This window comes from Mesocricetus auratus, unplaced genomic scaffold (genome assembly GCF_017639785.1).
Source record: "Mesocricetus auratus isolate SY011 unplaced genomic scaffold, BCM_Maur_2.0 Super-Scaffold_100010, whole genome shotgun sequence".
Taxonomy (NCBI): domain Eukaryota; kingdom Metazoa; phylum Chordata; class Mammalia; order Rodentia; family Cricetidae; genus Mesocricetus; species Mesocricetus auratus.
The window spans coordinates 24,699,070-24,719,938 of NW_024429194.1; the positions used below are offsets into that span (position 1 = coordinate 24,699,070).

The window sequence follows — 20,869 nt, forward strand, 5'->3', positions numbered from 1 at the left end:
AACTAAGGCCAAAAGGCTAAAAAGGACCAGAGAAAGAAACACTTTGACCCTAAAACCAGAACCAAATCTGACCCTAACCCTGTGCAGGAAACTAGCCAATCCCTGAGCAGGAGATTAAAATCTGACCAATCCCCACCCTGGAAGCCCTATATAAACCCTTTTTCTGTTTAGCTTGTGGCTATTCTCCTGGACTCTTCCCTCCCAATAACCCTCTTGGATGAGCTTGGCAGAGCAGAGACGACCCTGGGCAGAGCAGAATGAGCAGGACTTTTAAGACTTCGGCCGGCTAAACCTTTCCCTGGCAGAGCTGAGCTGTTACATCAGCTGTCAACTCTCCCAGAACGGAGCTAAACTGTAGCAACTTCGCCCAGGAAACCTCCTGCTGGAGCAAAACTGCCACACTGGGCAAACATCCCCAGCTGGAAGACCCTCTGCTGCCGGAGTGGAGCTGATACACTGGGGAAGCCTTTCCCTGAGGCAGGGCTATAAGCTGCTACCCTTACTGCAGCCTGTGGTAGTCCTTGGCTCCCGAGCTCCAGGATACCTTTCCATCTGAGCTGTGTAACACTTAGTATTCTGTGACTTCCGAGTGCCAGAATACCTGTCCCATCCAGTCTGTCCAAAATGCCTACAGGGTGAGTCCAAGAGACCACCCCTAGGGAAGGGGTCCACTGTAAGCCATGCTAAAGAAACAGGCAGACTCTGAGATAATGCACTTTTCTTTCCCAGAATTCTAGTGCAGTCCTCTCAAGGCACCTTAAGGCCAAACTACTATTTAGCTTCTGAGTCCAGGCTCACAAAAAAGCCAGGGTTTCTCTGTGTGGCTTTGGCTGTCATTGAACTAGCTCTGCAGACCAGGCCTCAAACTTACAGAGATCTGCCTGCCTCTGCCTCCTGAATTCTGGAATTAAAGCCTTGTGCCACCACTGCCCAGATCTTTTTTCTTGTTGATGCTGGCCAAAGCCTCTGAGTGCTTTCCCCTGGGCTTTCAGTGTTCTTTCTTTAAAGCTCCACTCCCCTCTATGTGCTTGGGGTCATGTGCTGAAGGCTTGACTCACAAAGCAGAACTTGCCTTCCCACCCCACCCCGCCCCTTCTCCTCTCTATTCTCCTTCTCAGGGCAGCAGCTGGCCTTGGGGATTTTCTTTTAAACTCTGATAAAATTGCCTTCTTCCAGTGAACTTTGGCTTTGCTTGCCTTTCAAGCCTTCATGAGCAGTATGACTGTAACAAAATTCAGCCTGGGGAACTAATGAGCTTATCGGGCATCCTTACAGAACATGAGTGAGGAGCTGCCCACAGGAGTATGCCTGACCCCATAGATGGAAAGTCTACACCCAAAAGAATGTTGACTCCTCTCCTCCCTAAAAGGGAGTCTCTTTCGGTTAACCTTGCCCAGTCTATATACAATAGCACGTCCCAAGGGAGCCCCTCCCCCAGGTTTTGTGCAATTAGTTCGGGATTGCATACAAATAGCTGGGAGGACCATCTGGAATCCCAAGTGAGCTTCCAGTGCTCTTCCCCCTCTCCTCTTTTTCTGAGGAGGTCTCCTGCAAGCTGGCACTGGGGATCTGATGATCTAATGATTGCTTTGCCTGGAGGACTGTGTTCTCTAACACCAACTCATTCGGTCCTCCCTCGGGTTTTCAGACTATATTTTAGTGCAAGCTCTTGGTCCCTCTGCTCTTGTCAGCTTCCCAAGGTGACTCTTGGCAGCACTGAAACTACATGGAAGAATTCATTTCTCCTGAGACCAGATGTGAAATTTCCGCCAGTTAGCTACTGCCTGGTATGTTTTTCAGTGTAACCTGAAAGACATTGTCTTGAATTCCTCAATATTAGAACACTGTACCTGGCTCCATGAGTCTTCATGGTTATGTGAACAAAGATCTCTTCAGTAATTTAATGGAAAACCAGTAGTTCACTGACCAGATCTGGTAGCACTGGTAGGTGATTAAGCTACTAGGGAGACTGAGGCAATCAATTCCTAAATTCAAGGCCAGCCTGAGTAATTTATATAAATAAAAAAAAATCAAAACAGACTAGAGGTTAGCCTAGTGGGAGAGTTCTTGCCTAGCAAGTGTAAAACTCTGGGCTGAATTTCCAGGACCACAGAAAGAATATGCTAATTCTGGCTAGGAAGGACCATGCATGTGTAACCAGCACTCCAGACACTAAGTTCCAGGACAGCCTTAGCTCAAGGCAAGACTGTACCAGGTTTTTGTTTTGTTTTGTTTGGACCACCAACCAGTTCCCAAAACCATGACACACTGACTAGGTTTTGAATGCTTAACCTAAATTGGTGGCTCAAGCCTTTAATCACAGCACTGGGGTGGCAGAGGCAGGCTTAACCTAGCTTAGGCTGGTTAAGCAATACCTCTTTACACAATAAAACCAAAGCCGCATAAACAAATGTAACAATTCTTCAGATCCTTAACAAAGACAACAGAAACAAATGTACCACACCTTCACATAGTTAAATATTCCATAGCATAAACAAATGAAATGCAACACATTTTTGCCTAGTTAAAATAATATCGCACAAAACAAGGCCCTGTCTCAAAGAGACAAAAATGAAAAACAAAATTTTTGAGTTTCAACCAGTGCCATACTGTTTTGGGGGCCAGGGAAACAGAGAACAAAATTATTAAAACCCCCTGTCCAGCTGGGCGTTGATGGCACATGCCTTTAATCCCAGCATTCGGGAGGCAGAGGCAGGCGGATCTCTGTGAGTTTGAGACCAGCCTGGTCTACCGAGCTAGTTCCAGGATAGCCTCCAAAACAATACAGAGAAACCCTGTCTCAGAAAAACAAACAAACAAACAAACAAAAAACCCTGTACTGCTGACACACCACTTTAATCCCAGCACTTGGGAGGCAGACACAGGCAGATCTCTATGTATTGGAGACCAAGCCAATTAGGGCTTTATAATGAGGGTCTGTTTTAGATAAGAAAATAAATAGAAAAATAAAATTCCCTGTCTCAGTGAAGCTTGCATTCCCTCAGTGAATATATAGCTTTCTTTCTTTTTGGAGGTTGGGAACAAAAGGTTAGATAAGGTCTCTTGTATCCTAGGTTGGTCTTGAACTCAATATCTCATTATGCGCTGAAGGGCTGACCTTGAATTCCTGAACCTTTTGCATCTGCCTCCCCACTTCTGAGATTACAAGTGTGTAATGTATGCTGCCATTCTGTTTTACAATTCCAGGGGTCAAAGCCAGGCCTTTGTGCATGATAGACAAGCACTCCACCAACTAAGCTACACCCCCAGACCAGCCCTTGTATTTCTTTGTTTCCATAATAGTGTTATCCCAGTCTCCAGAGGCAGCAGAAATCTGGAAGACTCGTTCATCTTTATCCTTCATCCAGCCAACTGGAAAGAACCAATGCTTCTCCTAAATTCTTCTCTAGCCCACTCTATAGCCCAAACTGGTGATCCTCCTGCCTCAGCCTTCCCAAGTGCTGGGATTACAGGTGCATACGACCATATCCAGCTGCAAAGGTTTGCTGTCCTAGTCTCATTTTATGCTCCTAGCTGCTGCTAAGAGAATTCCTAAAAGATCCACAAGGGGGCTGAAGAACAGTGCACCCCAGTGACAGAGTGTTTGGCTAGCTTGTGAGTGGCCCTGGGTCCCATCTCCAGCACTGAAGAAAAATCAACACTCTGTTTGAGGCTCAGGTTTCCCAATCTCTTCCGGTTCACCCTGCCTGTGTCCTACCTCAGGTATTATTTTGCCTGCATACCAGTGCTTGTGTTTGCCTGCCGCTGCTCTTGCCGGGAACATTTGGCCCCTCCCAGTACTGGACTGGAAAGCAGCTTGTCGGAGCTCTTTTCAAGCTCAGGCTGGCTTTCAGGTCTGGAGGGCTCTGCACATAAATCTCTCACAGCTCTTAAACCACTGCACCCAAAATGGCTTCCTTCTCATATCCCCAGCCAACCTTGAGACCTTCACTCTAGTGGAGAGAGACAAGGCTGTCTTAGTTCTAGCTCTGCCTCTCCCCCCATCTTCCTGCATGATGTTAGCTGCCCCTAGGCCTCCTTCCTTGGCTCCTGTATGCCTATGACTCACAACTCCTATCTCCAGCCCAGATCTCCTGGCTTATGAACATGTATACCTGGATGTGCTACCCTAATATTTAAACCAGAAATCAATAATTTTTTCCTTCCTAGTCTCCTCTTACAGGTTACAGAACATACATATGTATTTAATATACATCCCCACCACCAAACAACAGGCTTATGTTGCTGTTGATGTTTTTACATCTGGCCTGCAAACTTCTAAGGATTCCCTTGTCTCCACCTTGGAAACTCACTTTAAAAGTACAGGGATTAGCTGGGGGGGGGGGTGGGCTCAGGCTCATGCCTTTAATCCCAGCATTTGGGAGACAGAGGCAGGTGAATCTCAGTAAATTCAAGGTAAACCTGGTCTAAGCGAGTTCCAGGACAGCTGGGGCTACACAGAGAAACCCTTCTCAGAAGACAAAAAGCAAAAACAAAAATAAACAAAAAGTAAAAACAAAACAGAGAATATGTAACACAAACTGTATATATGATCTACAAACTCAAGATATTTCCTATCTGTATTCTTATAACAAGTCTGGAAGTTCCAGGATTAGATAGTGAGACCCTATCTCAACTCTTAAAAGTTGTTCCCTGAACTCCACAGGGAAAACAACTTTTTTCCCCCCAAGACAGGAATAGTCCTGGCTGTCCTGGAACTCTCACTTTATCGACCAGGCTTGGCCACAGACTTACAGAGATCCACCTTCCTCTGCTTCCCAAGTGCAAGGATTAAAGGCATGAGCCACCACCGCCTGTCTAACATTTTTTTTCCTATTTGTTTTCATATGAACCTAGAACTGTGAGGATGCTTTTGCAGCCCCCCTAGGCTGACATGGAGTCTTACCCAGAAAGACTCAGACACAGCAGGCTCTGTAGTTGAGAGCTGTCATCAGGATCTTTGACCTTTCTATTGTTCTGCTTTTCCTGGCTCAGGCAGTGTGGTTTTCAAGTAAAGGCTGGTTACTGCACAGGCACAGTTTGGCAGCACCCATTGTGGTTACCTGTGTTCTCACCAACATCTGAGAGAGAAAATCTTACCCCTATATAGAACAAAACGAATTCCCGTCGTCCTGGGCCACTAACTAATCAGGTCAGGAAGTCATCCTAGTTTTTACTGTACAGCTTTCTCTGTTAACTCAAATCTAAACAGTAACCAAGTATCGAAATATGTCTTTAATCAGGCTGGAGAAACTGCTCCCGTTTAAAAACATTGCTGTTCTTACAGCGGACAGGGTTTGGCCCCTTACATCTACATTAGGCTGCTCACAATGCCCTTTAAGTCCAGTTCTGAGGGATCCAAGACTCGCTTTTCGGGCTTCTACAGGCACTGCATACATGTGGTGAACAGACAAGCAGGCAAACACAAAGCCTTAAGAAAATCCTTAGTCAGGTGTGGTGGCACTCACCTTTTAAAAGACTTTCCTGGCACTCACTCTGTAGACCAGGCTGGTCTCAAACTCACAGAGATCCAACTGCCTCTGCCTCCCCTGCCTCCCAAGTGCTGGGATTAAAGGTATTTAATTATGTAGTGTAGCCCACACTGCCCTTGACACAGACATGAATTAAGTGTAGGTTGGTCTTGAACTCAGATTTTCTTGTCTCAGATCCATGTGTGTTGGAATTAATACCATGTCCAGCAAATGAGTCTAATTATATCTGCAGTAGGAGAAAATCATGGGGGAATTGTGGCGATATGGGGAGAAAAAGTTGAATCAGAAAGAGGCTGAAAGCTACCAGTCTACAGCAGAGAAAGGCTGGAGTCTTCAGATCCTACTGAGAGGGACCCAAGGCCACAGAGACAAGTCTATGTTTCCCAAAAGTCATCTCAAAGGCAATAAATACATTCCTCTCATACTGGATCAGATGGTGCTGTTTCTAGAGACACCTCAATCAAAGATGTCAAAGATGATAATTAGGTTGCATTTACTTCGGGCTAAAATGATACATAACGTTAGGTTTCTAGTACTCTCCTCTTTTCCCCAAACCTAAATAGCACCCCTCATAAATCCTCTTTACAACCGTGTTTACTGAGAAAAGTTCTTTAGCTTTTAACTTTGTATTAAATTACATTCTTTAGACAATGCAAGAGAGATGGGGGAGTCCTTAGCAAGCTTTAGAGGTATAATTCAGAAAGCCACAAGAATATATAACCCCATTGTAAACACACTTAAAGGCCTCCCTTAGAGAGGCTCACACTTGCCCTGCCCCTCCCTCATCTCACTCCCATCTTTCCCCATAGATCCAACTTTGCTCCATTTCTAGCACCACAAATCCCAGGTTTGCATGACTGGAGGCTTCTAAGGACTCACGTGACTACAGATGTGGTGAGGAGCTGTGTCCCTGTCGCCAGTGACAGGGACAGCACAAATATGAGTACCACTTTAGTTGTACCACATTCCTCCTACTCCCTGCTGGCTGGTTTCCATTAACTCCTTCCTTTCTGCCTTTAAACATCCTCACAGAATAGTTCAGCAGTTTGGAGCACTTGTTCTTCTGGCAGAGGACCCAAGTTCAATTCCCAGCACCCACTTGTTAGCTCACAACCATCTATCTATAACTCTAGTTCCAGGAAATTCCATGTCTTCTTCTGACCTCTGTGGGTACCAGGTACCATGTAGGGCACATTCCACAGGCAAAAAACAAAACAAAACAAAACAAAAAACCCACATACATGAAATAAAATAAATGAAAAAAATCCTCACACATTTTTAACAAAAACTGTATCAGGAGCTGGAGAGACAGCTCAGAAGTGTAGAGCACTGGCTGCTCTCCGAGAGGACCCAGGTTCAACTCCCAGCAACCATATGGCGGCTCAGGCTCACAGCCATCTATCTGTAAGTCAAGTTCTAGTATTTGATGCCGTGGGGCTCCGACGGTGACTCACTGACTCAGTCAGCTCAGTGCCCAGCTGTTGATGCAGTCTACTTGACTTCCTATGAGCCTGCTTGTCTGCCTATCTAGACATGGACGTGATGGGAAGTTTCCTGTTTCTAGAGTATTAACTGGAGGCTGCGTTCTGCAGCTTTGCTCTCAGACCTGACAGACAACAGCAGCTCTTTCCTGGTGCTCCCACTCTGTCTTAGCCCACTTCTAACCCTCTTGAGGGATGCTGCAGCCCTTTGAGCTTGTAATTACTCGTCACCCTTACATATGTGCATACATACATGTATACCTATACATATATGTATGTGCATATGTATAGATAAATTGACTTGTGCTATGTGATGTGTGATATGAAGAGTTAATATCAGTAATTAAGATCGTACTGAAAGCTGGGCGGTGGTGGTGCACGCCTTTAATCTCAGCACTCGGGAGGCAGAGGCAGGCGGATCTCTGTGAGTTCGAGGCCGGGCTGGACGGATAGCCTCCAAAACAATACAGAGAAACCCTGTCTCGTAAAAACAAAAATAAAAAATAAAAAAGATCGTAATGAAGAACTTGCGTTTGGCTCGGCAGACTACTCATGTAGGTAGATTTTATGACAAATTGCTGTTGTTGGGCCCATTAAACCTTGTAAATTTATTGTTATTCGATAATGTTCTGACACCGTGGGAAGATGAGCATGTTTGACTGTGTTTCTGGCATAGTGTGTATATGACCATTTGCTTTTGCAGGGTTGGCTCTGGCTTGCCTCAGATTTTTGGTGATACGCTCATGTTACCTTCCCAAGCAGCTGGGACTGATAACAGGCCTGAGCCACCACTCCTGGTTTTAGACTAATGAGTCTGAAGTATTTGATCCTATTTTCTCTACAAACTGAGACTTCTGTTGTTAAAATGTCTAAGTTTACCCAGTAACGAGACACGAACCGTGAGTCAACGGTCCCACATGGAGTTTATTGGTGGACAGCAAAGGAAGGGGGTGAGAGGTAACCCACCCGTGCGGAGCTGAGGGGGACGGTGGCTGTGGAGGCTATAAAGGGGGAGTTGCACATGCGCACTGAGCCCTGTGACAAGTGATGTGGTGATGATGTAGCCGCGCCACTGTGTGTGTCCCCGCTGGTTGTCAGAGGACTGAGTTAGTATAATGCCATTTTGTTTTGTTTTTGAGACAGAGTTTCTCTGTGAAATCGTTCTTGCTGTCCTGGAACTCACTCTGTGGACCAGGTTGGCTTCGAACTCACAGAGATTAAAGGTGTGAGCCACCACCATCAGGCCACATTTGATTTTTTAAAGATTTATTTTAATTTTATGTGTCTGTCTGAATATTTATCTGCATGTATATATGTCACATCTGCTCAGTTTAGGTCCAGGAAGCCTGCTGGAGAGGCGAGGGAATGAAGAAAAGACAGACACAATAAAGCTGGGATGAGTAGGGTTCTGTTACTGCCTCAACCTGGAACCTTAGCATGTTTGTTAGGTGCAAATGGGGACTGGGGGCTGTGGGGATTAGCTAGTCTCAGTAGGAGGTCTCTGTAGGCTAGCAGTCTCACTCAGGTTGTAAACATTCTGGAGGAGGAAGCTATAATTGCTAGTCTTTGCACACACTTATCCATAAACACTCGTACTCCAACTCCTGAGAAAAGTTTGCCATTCCTTTGGAGCCTGGTACATCTGAGTAAAGGTTTTAAGATTTCACATGAATCAGTTGGTCTGGGCTCTGCACATGACAAGATACACATTTACTCAGGACTTTATTCAATAAGAGCTTCCTCTGCTTCATACACACATATATGTATGTATGTATGTATGTATGTATGTATGTATGTATGTATGTATGTATGTATGTGCACCACATGTGAGCCTAGTGCCCCTGGAAGCCAGATAAAGGCATCAGATCCTTTAGAACTGGAGTTACCAGTGGTTGTGAGCCCCTGTACCAGTGCCGAGAAGAGAATCTGCAAGAACAACAAGAACTCTTGACCGCTGAGCCGTCCCTCTAGCCCAACAAGCAAGTTTCCTGGAACTAGCCAATGTCCTTCCCCCCACCCCCACTCTTTTCATTTGCGCCTAGTTTGCAAACCAGGATCTTCCTTCCCTTCTTTCCACTCAACACTGTAGGATGACCTTGAACTTCTGCCACTCCTGCCCCACTGCCTGAGTGCTATGAATACAGGTTTGTGCAACCATACCTGGTTTTCTCTGGTGCTGGGAATGGCCCCAGGGCTCCATATGTTAGGCAAGCCCCCTACCCCTGACCTCACTTCTAGGCATCACCCTCATCTCAAGTCTTCCCAGGTTTTCCAGGCATTGGTTTGCCTTCTAATGTCTCCTCACATGTGTGTGAGACGGCTAGATGCTTTTCCGAATCGCAGTGCAGCATTTGAACAGTCTGAGCTGCATTACGGTCTTGAGTAGCTACTGGAGAGTTCTGCAGTGGGCATGTAACCCAGTGGACTGTTTCTCTTCTGGTGCCATCACAAGCCTCCAAAGCAGCTTCCATTCTTAGCACTGCCTTTCATTATTTGTAGAGTCTAGTGTGGTGAAGGGTCAACAAGTGATTCTGCCATGAGTTACAGAATAAATGAAGTCACTCACTTATCTGATGGCACACAGCCATAAATGGAAGAAATCAAATCAGGAAAGGCCAGTGACTTTTCCATTAGACTATAGTGTTCAAAATGACAGTAACATTTCTAAGTACTAGGCCTCATCAATATACAGTTTATTATTTATGTATGTATAAAATTGGTATTTTAAATTTATAGACTTAGGTATATGTTCATATATATGTTTAGAATTATTTACTATTAATGCATTTCTGCTTTGGAAAGTTTTTTTTTTTTTTTTTTTTTTTGAGACAGGGTTTCTCTGTGGCTTTGGAGCCTATCCTGGCACTTGCTCTGTCGACCAGGCTGGCCTGGAACTCACAGAGATTGCCTGCCTCTGCCTCCCAAGTGCTGGGATTAAAGGAGTGTGCCACCAATGCCCGGTCTTGGGGAGGTTTTTTATTTATTTATTACTATTTTGTTTTGTTGTATTTCTCCAGACAGGGTTTCCAGGGTTTCTCTGTGTAACAGCCCTGGCTGTTCTGGAACTCACTTTGTAGACCAGGCTGGCCCCCAACTCACAGAGATCTGGGAGCCTCTGCCTCCCCAGTGCTGGGATTAAGGGAGTGTACCGCCTGTGAGCAATATTAAGAGTCTAGAAACGCCAGGCGTGGTGACACAGGTCTAGACGGGAAGCTGAAGCAGATTGTGAGTCTAAAGGCTCTTGTCTTAAAGGAAACAAAAGAACAAGAGACACTGAATACACTGCTATAAAATCACTTTTCTGTGTGAATGACTGAGACTATTTTAAGTGAAGGTAGCATCTTAATCATATTAAATACATTTAAAGATCCACATCATAACAGCTACATTGTCTGTTTCCAGCAGGCTACATTTAAAGGCCAGATCATGCTTGCCCGCTGGTTTTCTGCTTTTGAGAAATGCTAAGTGCAGGAAGGTGCTGGGAAAACCAGTGTGAGGAGAAAGAAGAAGGGGTTCTCTTGGTGTGTCGCTTAAGTGGCAATGAAAGAGAAAGATTAAATTCCACAAAAGGGCTAAAAATGCCCTTGCTGGGCTTCTAATCAAACTGGCAGGGAGTCCCTCAGATAAAAAAGTGGGGATCATTGATTGTACAATACCACTTAAAATATTTAACAGTCCTGGGGAGCAAATCTATATCTTTATATAATTTTTTTTTTTTTTTGGTTTTTTGAGACAGGGTTTCTCTGTGGCTTTGGAGGCTGTCCCTGAACTAGCTCTTGTAGACCAGGCTGGCCTCGAACTCACAGAGATCCGCCTGCCTCTGCCTCCCAAGTGCTGGGATTAAAGGCGTGCGCCACCAATGCCCGGCCTCTTTATACAGTTTTAAATTTGAAAAATACTGAGATAACAGGCCTACAAGTAGCTTTATTTATTTATTTAAAATCTTACAATTTGATTATAATTTATTGCAATTAATTTTTTAACAGATTCTTTTTTTAATTATTTATTTATTATGCAAACAGTTTTTTATCTGTGTACATGCATGTACCCCAGGAGAAGGCATCAGACCTCATTATAGATGGTTGTGAGCCACCATGTGGTTGCTGGGAATTGAACTCAGGACCTCTGGAAGAATATGCAGTGCTCTTAACCTCTGAGCCATCTCTCCAGCCCTATTGCAATTAATTTTATAAATGAATCTCTTCATACCCCCCCCCCCGCGCTAAATACAGGGTCTCACTTAGCTAAATACAGGAACTCACTACGTAGATCCGGCTGATTCTAACTCATAGAGATCTGCCTGCCTCTATGTGTACGGGAATTAAAGTCATTCCAGGACAACTAGGGCTGCACACAGAAACCCTATCTTGAAAAATCCAAACCAAACCAAACAACCAAAATATACATTCACCAAAAAGGGCCCTAGAGCTACAGGGATGGCTCAGTGGTTAGGAGTGTTTGCTGAGGCCCACTGAGATGGTCCACTGACATTTAAGGTGTCTGCTACCAAGCCTGATGCCCCAAATTCAATGTTCAGGACTACTAAAGTAGGAGTAAACTGACTTCTTTGTCCTCTGACCTCCACAGGCATGCATGCTATGGCACAACCCACCCCCCACAGGCACATAAATTAACAATATAATAAAACATGTTTTTTGAAAAAAGATGTGCAATTATGAAGACCAGACATTGGATCCCAGTACTCGCATAACAGTCAAAGTATGGCCACGCATGCCTGTAACTCAATGGCTATAGGGTGAAAAGAATCAGGCAACTGGGGCTCCTTTTCATCCCATGGCCAAATCTTGGCTATGTGGCTATATGTAGCTACAGGGTGGTGGTGGTGGGGGGGTGGTTTAGAAATGTTTCCTTTTCAGCCAGGCATTGGTGGCGCACACCTTTAATCCCAGCACTTGGGAGGCAGGGGCAGGCGGATTTCTGTGAGTTCGAGGCCAGCCTGGTCTACTGAGTGAGTCCTCTGGAAGAACAGCTAGTGGTGTGAACTGATAAGCTGTCTCTCAAGCCTAGTTTTGTTTTTTTTTTCAAGACAGGATTTCTTACTATATCCTTGGGTGTCCTAGAACTCACTCTGTGGATCAGGCTGGCCTTGAACTCAAAGAGATCCTCCTGCCTCAGCCTCCTGAGTGCTGGACTAAATAAAGGTGAGCTCCACCACTGCCTGCCTTAGTTTTTTCATTCTTAATTTTTGGAGTCCTTATAAAGCACCCAGCTGCTTTAAGTGCACACCCACCTGTATAATCCACAGGGATCTTATTTCCAATCGTACGAAACTCTCCTCTTCCTCTTCCTGATTCCTTATTTTGGTGGCACTGGCTGAGCCATTCTAGATGCTCTCAGTCTCTGTTATCCTACAATATCAAGTTCATGGCCGAATTCTATCAGTTTCACTTCTTTCACATTGCTTGCCATTCCTTCCATCTCCATGGAACCCTGGAGAAAAGGGTCCAAACCTCAGAAGACTGGTGCTAAGTCAGTCCATCCTTACAGCAGTCCAAAGCCTCTTCTAAAGACACCAGAGCCGGGCGTTGGTGGCGCACGCCTTTAATCCCAGCACTCGGGAGGCAGAGGCAGGAGGATCTTTGTGAGTTCGAGGCCAGCCTGGTCTACAGAGCGAGTTCCAGGACAGCCTCCAAAGCCACAGAGAAACCCTGTCTCGAAAAACCAAAAAAAAAAAAAAAAAAAAAAAAAAAGACACCAGAATGAATGTGAATGAGAGCTTTATTTGGTCCTTCCAAGACCCATACCCTAGGGTGGTATGCAAAGCCTAGCAGTGACCCCCTGCTCACCCTTCCTCAGCATCCCCTCAGACTACTTCCTGCTCTTTCTCTTCACCTCATGGAGTATCACTAAAAGTGCCACACCTACTATCACAATTCAGTAACAGCTGAACAATGGATGCTGGCTTCCTAAAACTATTCCCATTCCCTACTTCTGTGTCTGGAAAATATGGAGCAGCTCCACAATGACTGTGCAGAGCCTACTGTTACATCCTGCACTGAATACTTTCTGGCCCACTTGTTTTGTATTATTTCTTTAACAATGTTATAGTAGGGCCAATGGGATGGGTCATTAGGTACAGAGAGTGCTTGCTGCCAAGCCTGATGACACAAGTTTGATTCCCAGGACCCACAAGGTGGAATGAGAAAACCAATTCTTTTTTTTTTTTTGGTTTTTCGAGACAGGGTTTCTCTGTATTGTTCTGGAGCCTGTCCTGGAACTTGCTTGGTAGACCAGGCTAGTCTGGAACTCACAGAGATCCACTTGCCTCTACCTCCTAAGTGCTGGGATTAAAGGCTTGCGCCACTGACACCTGGCTTGAGAGAACTAATTCTTTTTTTTTTTGTTTGTTTGTTTTTTTGTTTTTTTGAGACAGGGTGGCTTTGGAGGCTGTCCTGGAACTCGCTTGGTAGTCCAGGCTGGTCTCGAACTCACAGATATCCGCCTGCCTCTGCCTCTCGAGTGCTGGGATTAAAGGCATGCGCCACCAACGCCCAGCTGAGAGAACCAATTCTTAAGAACTGTCTTCTGACTGGACAGTGGTAGCACACGTCTTTAATCCCAGCACTCAGGAGGCAGAGGTAGGAGAATCTCTGTGAGTTTGAGGCCACCCTGATCTACAAATCCAGTTCCAGGACAGCCAGTGCAGTTACACATAAAGGTCCTGTCTTGAGAAACTAAAAAAATAAAAACAATTGTGTTCTGACCTCTGCACATACCTCCACTCACCCACCCAAAATAAGTAACCGTAAATAAATGTAATAAAAATGACACAGCAAGAGCTGGGGAAACAGCTCTGTGGTAGAGTATTTGCCTAGTGTGCTGAGATTGTGGGCCCAATTCTGAGTACTGGGGGAAATAAGGTACAGAGAAAAAAAACAAAACAAAGCAAAATTAAATTTTAGCAAATGAGACTTACATTTAATAAGTCAACAACTATCCACTGAATTCACACTGTCCTCAGCTCTGTGCTAAGAGCTATCAGAAGACTGGATGCCACCTGAACATGGACCATCAGACTCTTGCATTTTTATTCTACAGTTTATTTTTTTTGTTTGTTTGTTTTTCGAGACAGGGTTTCTCTGTATTGTTTTGGAGGCTGTCCTGGAACTCAATCTGTAGACCAGGATGGCCTCGAACTCATAGAGATCCGCCTCCCTCTGCCTCCTGAGTGCTGGGATCTACACAGCTCTTTAAAAGGCTGATACCCATCAATCATCTCGTTTGCTAGGAAGGAAATCTTCTGCCTGCATTCACCTCCCTGAGATGTCAAGAAACGGAAGTTGCCTGCTGCTGACCACATCAAGATGTGTTTTCTTCAGTGTCTTGTCTTGTATCTACATGACATGTTCATTTGCTCCAACTTTTATGACCCCAAGTGGGCTGTTGCATTCAGAGTCACTTGAATGGTTATGATTGACACAGCAGAGCTAATCCTTATTTAGGTCTGTATTTCCTAAGGTTTCTCCTCCCGTTCTTCCCTGAAAGGTCTATGCTAAGGGGCTCCCTGGCAGAGATGGGCTGATCTGAATCTGAGATCTGGGTGGGCAGCTAAGTAAACATTAGGGAGAGGGCAAATGGCTCAACTGAAGACAGGTTCTGTGAATTCAAGAGACAGCGTTCACATGGGGGTGGGGGAAGAACCTTATTGATTTCGTATTAATTTATTTATTGTCTGTGAATGTATGTGCAGGGGCACTCGTGCGCGCATGGAAGTCAGAAGGGGATGTTGGATCCCTTGGAGCTGGAATTCAGAGTTGGCTGCAGGATGACAGGCTTGTGAAGTGGCTGGTGGGAATAAGAAGATTGGTTCTCGTTACTGTGGCAGCGAGTGCTTGTAACTGCTGAGGCATCTCTTCAACCCTTGAAAATACATTATTTAAAGACTTCATTATTTTTTAATTATGTGTACATGTGTATCCGTGCTTGCTATATATGTACAGGTGCCTTTGGAGGCCAGAGGGGTCAGATCCCCTGGGACTGGATTTAACAGGCAGTTGTAAGCCAATGTGGGTGCTAGGAATTGACTTGGGTCCTGTGGAAGAGTAGTATGGCTCTTTTTTTTTTTTTTTTTTTTTTTTTTTGGTTTTTCGAGACAGGGTTTCTCTGTGGCTTTGGAGACTGTCCTGGAACTCGCTCTGTAGACCAGGCTGGTCTCGAACTCACAGAGATCCGCCTGCCTCTGCCTCCCGAGTGCTGGGATTAAAGGCGTGCGCCACCAACGCCCGGCGAGTAGTATGGCTCTTAACCACTGAACCATCATCAAGCCCCAAGGATATTTAATGTAGAGTTTAAATAAGAGGGTAAAGAGAAGCAAAGAGGTACTCAGAAAGATGAATTTTAAAAACTGACCAGGCATGGTAGTGCATTCCTTTAATCCCTGTACTCCTGAGATGGAGGCAGGCAGATCTGGCCTTGAACTCAGAGATCCATCTACCTGGCTCTGTCCCCTGAGTGCTGGGATTAAAGGCATGTGCCATCACACCTGTATTTATTTTATTTATTATTATTATCTTTGAGACAGGGCTTCTTTGTGTAGCTTTGGCTGTTCTGGAACCAGATTTATAGACCAGGCTGACCTTGAACTCATGGAGATCTGCCTGCCTCTTCTTCCCTAGTGCTGGGATCTAGGTAGTGTGCGTGTTGTGTCATCCCCTGCCCAGGTATTTTTTATTATCTTTACTTGTGAATATGTGTATGTGTGCACACAGTATCTGTAGAGGCCAGAGTCATTTTATATCACCTAGAAGTAAGTTCTCTGACATGAGTGCTGGGAACCGAACTCAGGTCCTCTGGAAGAGCTGCCAGTCTCTAAGGCAGTTTTACAACCCTGATGGCTTGTTTTGTTTTGTTTTGTTTTGTTTTGGAGGTAAGGTCTTGCTATTTAGCACAAGCTGGCCTGTAACTCATTGTGTAGGGTAATCTGCCTTCAGACCTGTCATCCTCCTGGCTCAGCCTTCTGAATGCTGATAATTTATTTTATTTTATTTTGGTTTTTCGAGGCAGGGTTTCTCTGTGTAGCTTTGGAGTCTATCCTGGAACTCACTCTGTAGACCAGGGTAGCCTCAAACTCACAGAGGTTCACCTGCCTCTGCCTCCTGAGTGCTGGGATTAACATGTGTTGATCTTCAACCTTTTTAATGTAAATGTCTCTATGTTAATTTATTTATGTATGTATGTCATGCAGAAGTGGAGGTCAGAGGACAATTTACAGCTGATTCTCTCCTTCCATTACATGGGTCCTGGGGACTCTAGCTCAGGTTGGTAGGCAGGGTACGAGTACCTTTACTTGCTGAGCCATTTTGCTGGCCCAAGACCTTATTTCTTTGATGATCCCCAGGCATATGTGAAGACCTGGACCCTGCATGTTCCCAGGGTTTACTTATCTGCTGCCTCCTCTCTTTCCCTTCCTCAGGCTACACTGCAGGATTTTTGCTTCTGTGTTACTTCCTGTTCATCATCCCATTCTCTATTTGTCTATCTGTCACACATTTGATCTTAACCAGAAAGGTCATGCAGCCACAGAAGAGTGATCCTGAACTGCAATATATAAAATGTCTTAGGATATTCTGAAGGAAATCCAAAAGCACTCAATTTTGGACAAACAGGGTTTGCATTATTAGTCACAGTGCATTTGAGACAGCGAAAAGACCTGGGTGCATTAGCTTAGCATCTCTGGCCTAAAGAGACAAGCTCAATCCCACAAGGTTAGAGCCCATTCTCAGTCCATTTTAACATGGGAGGTCAGTACTAAGGCTGGCCTCAGGCACCACAGGACCCAGAGGTCCCACTGACAGCATCTGATTGTCAGTTCTTCTAGTTTGTTTTTCTCTGTTGCAGGCCCCCTTATCTCTGATTTGAGAAGTATATTCTTTAAGCACAGAGAGCCTAAGCCTCTAGGTGCACCACAGAAGATGAAATGAGGGGGCTGGGAAGGCAGCGAAGTACTTGCCTAATAAAGGTGAAGTCTTTCAGGATGTGTGTGGGGTTAAAGGTGGCGTTTAACGCCCATCACCACACATGAACAGCAATTGAGGTTCAAAGGGTGACTATATTGGTTCAGCCTGAATTAACAATGCAGTTTCATGGAGGCCTTGGGTCATGTGTCTATCCTTGTGATTTTTATCGAAATGGTAAGTAGACAGGAGTAGGGAGGGGCAGTGAGTAAAATGAATTCTGAACAAAACAAAAACGTTTGGCTGGAACAGAGCCTTTGTAGACTATCTGGAGAACTGGGATCAGAATGGGACCGACGACCTCAGTTATAAAGCTGAACACCAGCTCACTCTGAGAAGCATGGGCACCGGAAGCATGTTCTCATTGCTCATGGCAGTCACTCTCTACTAAGGCACTGTAGGTTCCAAATTAGCAAATCTCCAACCCCTGTTCCGGGGAGGTGCAGACTAGATTCCAGCAGGCCTCTGGTCACAGTTCTACCAACCTACCAGTTTGTTCCATGTTTTTTAATCTATTTAGGAACCACACTGGATATAGTGTTGGCTCAATGTAGGTTAATGCAGGTCCTGTGGCACAGGGTAATCCCAACATATGGGAAGTAGAGGTAGGAGAGTTCAAGGTCATCCTTTCTGATGGGATTCTAGGCCAGTTTAGAGGCACAGGAGAACTACGTCTCACCAACAAGCAAGCAAATACGCAAGCAAATCTCTTCCAAACAGAAGAATTCAAACAAACAAAATTTAACACACAGCCTGCAACTGCAACTCACACTCCAAAGAAGCTTTTATGTAACCCATGTGTTATCCCTAGGTCACACCACAGTCTGCTTGTGTTTGGGAAACTGGGTAGAACTCAGGACTAATTTGGGGGTCTTGTTAAATAGCAAAACTACCAACAACCACAATGCCCAAATGTGGCACTGGACAGAGCATGACGAAAGTGTTGATCTAGCACCTGAGGCCTGAATAAGCAGCAGCAAAGCTTCTCGTTGGACCTCAGCTGGGAAAACACTCTGTGTTAGCCTTTCTGAAAGACCAGGGAAGCCCTGTGTTGGTTTGGGTTACAAATACATTTTTTAAAAAAATTATTTTTATTTTATATGCATTGGTGTCTCAGTGAGGGTGTCAGATCCCCTGAAATTGGAGTTACAGACAGTTGTAAGCTGCTGCTTGGATTCGAGGAATTGAACCCAGGTCCTCTGGAGTGCTCTTAATCTCTGAGCCATCTCTCCAGCACCCACAAACACATTTAATAGACAAATTGAGAAATGTAGAATCTCAATGAATGCATAGCCCCCTCAGCAATTTTTGTGCTTTTGAGACAGGCTGTGTACCCAGTTTAGCCCTGAACACCTGGTCTTCCTGGCTTCACTCCCCAGTGCTGGGACCACCATCCCTGCTTTTATGTAGTGTTGGGGGTTAAACCTGGCACTTCCTGCAGGCTGGGTAAGTATTCTACCAACTGAGCTATCCCTATGCTAGTTCTAGGCTCCGTATATTTATGAGCCCATTTCTTTTTCAATGCCTATGAAAGAATACTCTCATTTTATCTATTTATTTTTTTGAGACAGAGTTTCTCTGTAGGTTTGGAGACTGCCCTGGAACTCTCTTTGAAGATCAGACTGGCCTCAAACTCACAGAGATCCACCTGCCTCTTCCTCCTGAGTGCTGGGATTAAAGGCCTGCAATAACTTTTTTTTTTTAAATGGTGCTGAGGATTAGACCCAGGGCCTTGAATATTCTAGGCAAGGGCTCTACTACCATTGTGCTATTTTCTACCCTTAGTCTTCTTTGTTTTTCTTTTTCTTTCTTCTTCTTCTTCTTATTATTATTTTTTTTTTGGTTTTTTGAGACAGGGTTTCTCTGTATTGTTTTGGAGGCTGTCCTGGAGCTCGCTCTGTAGACCAGGCTGGCCTCGAACTCACAGAGATCCACCTGCCTCTGCCTCCCGAGTGCTGGGATTAAAGGCGTGCGCCACCACCGCCCGGCTCTTCTTTGTTTTTCTAAATGTGTGTGTGCAGACATGTATGGAGGCCAAATGTTGGTGTTACTTGTCTTTTTCAATTCCTCTCCAGTTTATTTTTCTTTTTAAAACAGGGTTTCACTATGTAGCACTGTCTGGTCTGGAATTTCCTCTGTAGACCAGGCTTTATTTCTTTATATTTTAGGATTTATTTATGTGTATGTTGTATGTATGTGGGCGATATATGTTCCTGCGTGGTGTGTGTGTGTGTTGGTCAGAGGGCAGTTCTCTCTGTCTTCCAGGTCAGATTAAACTCAGGTCATCATCCTGGGAACAAAAACTTACCCATCGAGACATCTGACAGACCCTCATTATTCATTATTTCCTGCATAAGAAAACTGCTGCTTTTGCTAGTCTCAACCACTGGAAATTTATTATTTGCTTATTTATAAGGAATGTGCCATTTGCTTTAATGTCTATTAAATGAGTTGGTAGGAGAAACAGACCAAGTTGTGAGTTAGAATTCTGCAAAGAGCCCAGTTTTATCCCTCTCTACCCAAGTCATGCTCTTACCAGGCCTGGGAGAGTTCTCCCCCCCAAACAGAGGATGGCTGACCCCTTTTGGACTGGACAGAGGAGAAACATTGCCAGGCTCCTTCTTGATGGCCTTGTTTCTGCAGCTCAAGCACTCCCTTCTCTGTTCTTGTCGGAAAAGGCTCTTGCCTTTCTGCCATTGGCTGTGAATGACTCTTCATGCCTATGGCAGCAGGCCTAGAAGGCCAACCAGGCAGCATCCATCATCCAGTATGCACTCATAGCAAGTGTTGTCGGGGGAGGCGCCTCTAGTGCAGACCTTAGGCCCTCACAGCTGTCTTCTCTCCTTAGGCAGTGGAAGAGGTTACAGAAGAGCTTGTACCAAAAGGGCATGAACCTGTGGAAAGGGCAGCCTTCAGCACGCTGGGGGCCAGGCCCTTGAAGAGGCCCTAAGTGCCTTCAGCTTGTAGCACCTGCTTGGTGAAATCCAGGAGGCACCTGTAGCTCTGCACTTGGCCAAAGGCAGACCGGGCATGCTCGAACCCTCCCACTTGCAGGAACTTCTTGAAGAGGTCCAGGGAATATGTGAGGGTCTTGCTGATGACTCCAGATCCCCAGCCACAAAGCAAGTTTTTCATGTTCCCTGTTTGCTTTCCTTCTGGAGGTATGACCCAATTGTAGGCATGCTTCAAGGACAAGTAGCATGAGAACTGCAGGCCTGCATAGGGGAAGTTGGCTATCATGGTGGGAACCAAGCCTTTGTGGAAGACCAAGGGACCTTCGGTCCTAAACATGGCGGACACAGCATCTCGTAGGGTGTTACAGATCTTGGGCTCCCCCTGAGCTGCAAGGTGGCAAGGGTGGCTTCCCAGGCTGGTTAATCCTCATGATGACAGGAAAGCCCCTAGCAGATCCCTGCTCACACCTCTCCTGGTAGTGGGCTTTGAGCTTATATGCCCTCTGTTTACTTCCATGCCATGTTTGCGGCTAAGGATGTGAGATCTCAGGCTTTCTGTTCCTATTGCCACACCTGCCTGCTGCCAAGCTATCCTGCCATGATGGATTCTTAGGCCTCTGGAACCATAAGCCCAATAAACACTTCCTTCTCTAAGTTGCTTGATCTACAGCCTGGTCTACAAAGTGAGTTCCAGAACAGCCAGGGCTGTTACACAGAGAAACCCTGTCTTTAAAAACCAACCCCCCCCAAAAAAAAAGTATGATGGTGCAAGTCTTTAATCCCAAGGCAAGTGAATCTCTGAGTTTGAGAACAGCCTGGTGTACAGAGTGAATTCCAGAAGAGCCAGGCCTACACAGAGAAACCCTGTCTCAGAAACAAAACAAACAAAAAATTGTTCTCTGGCTTCCAAGTAGGTGCCACAGCAAATGTATTCCAACTTCACTCCCATACACACACATCATACACAC

At 45.2% G+C, this 20,869-nt stretch overlaps 1 protein-coding gene and 1 pseudogene across 1 annotated transcript in view; both read right to left on the minus strand.

Annotated features, from left to right (window-relative positions):
- Window positions 1-20,869, minus strand: part of Fbxo36 (F-box protein 36) — a 55,340-nt gene that overhangs the window by 23,499 nt on the left and 10,972 nt on the right. The gene's annotated exons all lie outside the window — the stretch shown is intronic.
- Window positions 18,852-20,590, minus strand: LOC110343208 (annotated as a pseudogene).